Below are 3,308 nucleotides of genomic sequence, written 5' to 3'. Positions count from 1 at the left end.
GAGCAAATCACTCCGCCCAAGTAGCAGACGTACCGGTGCTTCGGCTTTCTGAGAATATAGTTCCCAGTTTGAAGATGGCTGTGTCTCATGGGACCTTGTGACTCACCCTGTGACTACACAAATCCCAACATGTAAATAGGAACATGTTGACGTTATTTTGTCACTTATTGGGAGCAGTAGCGAGTTGGAGCCAGTTACCTGCAGCATTTTTTTTTTTTTTAAGATTATTTTTTGGGCATTTTAGGCCTTTAATTGATAGGACAGTAGAAGACATGAAAGGGGAGAGAGAGGGGGAGTGACATGCAGCAAAGGGCCGCAGGCCGGATTCGAACCCGGGCCGGCTGCGTCGAGGAGTAAACCTCTATACATGGGCACCCGCTCTACCAACTGAGCTATCTGGGTGCCCTTACCCGCAGCATTTGTGCTAGGCGGAGATGAAAAGGGTGTGTATGGACTTGTCTAACTCTGGGGGACACGGTGAATAAGCTACGGTCCCAATAACTTGGCATGTTCCTTTAAAAAAGTTAAATTTAAGAAGATATGTGAAAATGCCCTTTGACCTCAAGAGGGTTAAATACTGTACACTGGAGATCTGACTGGGTAATAAATAATACTGTGAGATGATCGAGATTTGTGAAATTTTCAAATATCTTTTCCAATCCTTGTCCATCAGACCTTTCCAGACTTCATCGTATTGCAAGTATAAAATTCACAAGATTGACCAACAACAATAAAAACTTTACACAATGAGTTATATTGTTGAAACTTCCCCCCTACAGAGTCTGTAAAGGAAACAAAGCCTCTTTATTGTATTAAAAAAAACAACTATACCCAACAACAACAACAAGTGCCAACGCGTAGCATAGCTGTAAGTCAACAGTCTGACCAATAATTACTGATAGTTACAATTTGTCATATCCAAACAATATCAACAATTACCATCAACAGACATAGCTCCTAGGACTTTAGCTAATGTTAGCAATTCATTGTGGTTAAACAAAGGAACCGCGATTACATATTAAAAAAATAATTACCTGTTCTCAACAGGTAAATGATGTCTCCAAGCTGATGTTAGTGAAAATGTTGATACATGAACACATCAAACAGGCATTTTAGATGATTGAGATGTGAGTATATCCAGTGGTTCCTCGTCCCCTTGTTGTTAGCGCTGTAAATTTCTATCATGGTTCCGTTCATTCTTCCCTTAACACGGATCAGTTTTCCTGTCCCCTTTGCAGAGAAACGGTACCAAAACATGAGGTTTTCTCCCCCGTGCTTCACAGTTGGTGTTCTTGGGATGCAACTCTGCATTCTTCTTCTTCCAAACACAACAAGTTGCATTTTACCAAAAAGTTCCATTTTGGTTTCATCTGACCACATGATATTCTTCCCAATCCTCTTCTGGATTATCCATACGCTCTCCGGCAAACTTCAGATGGACCTGGCACTGCAGGATTTGAGTCCCTCTCGGCGTAGTGTGTTTCTGATGGTAGCCTTTGTTACCTTTGGTCCCAGCTCTCTGAAGGTCAGTCATCAGGTCCCTCTGTGTAGTTCTGGGATTTTTACTCACGGTTCTCATGATCATTTTGAGCCCACGGGATGAGATGTTGCATGGAGCTCCAGATCAAGGGAGATTATCAATAGTCTTGTATGTCTTCCATTTTCTTACAATTGCTCAGACGGTTGATTTATTCACACCAGCCTGCTTTCCTATTGTAGCTTCACTCTTCACAGCCTGGTGCCGGTCTACAATTTTCTTCCTGGTGTCCTTGGACAGCTCTTTGGTTGAGTTTGGAGTCGGACCGTTTGAGGCTGTGGACAGGTGTCTTCAAACAGATAACAAGTTCAAACAGGCGCCAATAATACAGGTAACGAGTGCAGGATAAGTGCTTCTTAACCCTCCTGTTGTCCTCGGGGTCAAATTGACCCGTTTACAAAATAATTATTTTGGGCCTTTCCACCTTCATTTTATCAGAGCTATGACCAAAGGATGTTGTAAAAAGCTTTAAAAAATGCAGGAAAAATTCAACAAAAACAATTATTTTTTTAAACGCTGAACAAAATCGGAAAAATCGCCAAAGGTGACAAAAACTTGTTAAAAGAAGTGATAAAAAAATTGGTAAATGTGAGGAAAAAAAACTTGTTAAAACAAACTACAAAAACATAATAAAAGTGACAAAAAAGTTGGAGAAAAAAAATCTACAAAAACATTGACAAATGTGTAGGAAAAAAAAATTAAAACAAAGTTACAAAGTTACAGGTCGATGGGAAGACAACACTCGGGTCAAATTTGACCCATTTTGAAAAAAAAAATATTTATCAGAAAAGTGTCTTTCGACCAAATTATCGGAAAAATAACGCAGATTGTTCCACACAACGCTCTTCACAAGTAAAATAAATGATCAGCCCACTGCTTTTTTTAAATTTGGATGTTTTATTCAATTTTATAGCATTCAAAAAACCTTTTTTTATGAAAGACCATTGAACAAAGTGACTAAAATGCCTAAAAAAGCTTTAAAAAAACGTCAAAAGGCGCAGGAAAGAAATGACAAAAACATCAGGGGGGAAAGCAACAAAGGTTTTAAAAAAACCCACCAAAACGTTGAAAAAAAGGGTTTCAATTTTGAAGAAAGAAGAAGAGGTTAAAGAAGATGTTGAAGAAGTTACAGGTCTGAGAGCCAGAAATCGTGCTTGCTTGTGGGTGACCAAATACTTATTTTCCACCGTCATTTTCCAAATAAATTCTTCTACAATGTGATTTCCTGGATTTTTTTATTCTCATTTTGTCTCTCATAGAAAATTACAGACCTCTCATCTTTTTAAGTAGGAGAACTTGCACAATCAGTGGCTGGCTAAATACTTTAATACCACTATATACCACACAGTTATACCTTTAAGAACCTATGAAACCAAAGTAGTACTGCATAGACTGGAGTGTCCACGTACTTTTGGCGAGCGAGTGTATACCATATGACAAGACTTGGCCGTGTTCAGTCAATGTATCTGATCACGTGCCAGTCAGAGTTGTTCCCTGCACCCCGTGCAGCTAAGTTTCTAGATGGAGACAGTCCCAGAGGACAGAGTAACGGGAGGAAAACTCAACAGATAGCAGTCGGTTATACGTCGTTCTCAAGGTTTACCAGTTTGCCAGTAAACGCAACATTTTGTCCCGTCTGTTGTTTTTCAGACAACAGCGGTGACCAGTGCCGGTAGCGTCTGTTAGCTGTTAGCTCCTCTAGGACGCACCGGTGCTAATGTCCTCGGATTTGCTGAACACAAAAGAAGTTATTGAATGCAACTAACTTCAG

Source organism: Etheostoma spectabile, chromosome 16 (genome assembly GCF_008692095.1).
Source record: "Etheostoma spectabile isolate EspeVRDwgs_2016 chromosome 16, UIUC_Espe_1.0, whole genome shotgun sequence".
Classification (NCBI taxonomy): domain Eukaryota; kingdom Metazoa; phylum Chordata; class Actinopteri; order Perciformes; family Percidae; genus Etheostoma; species Etheostoma spectabile.
Note: the sequence above shows the minus strand (reverse complement) of the source record.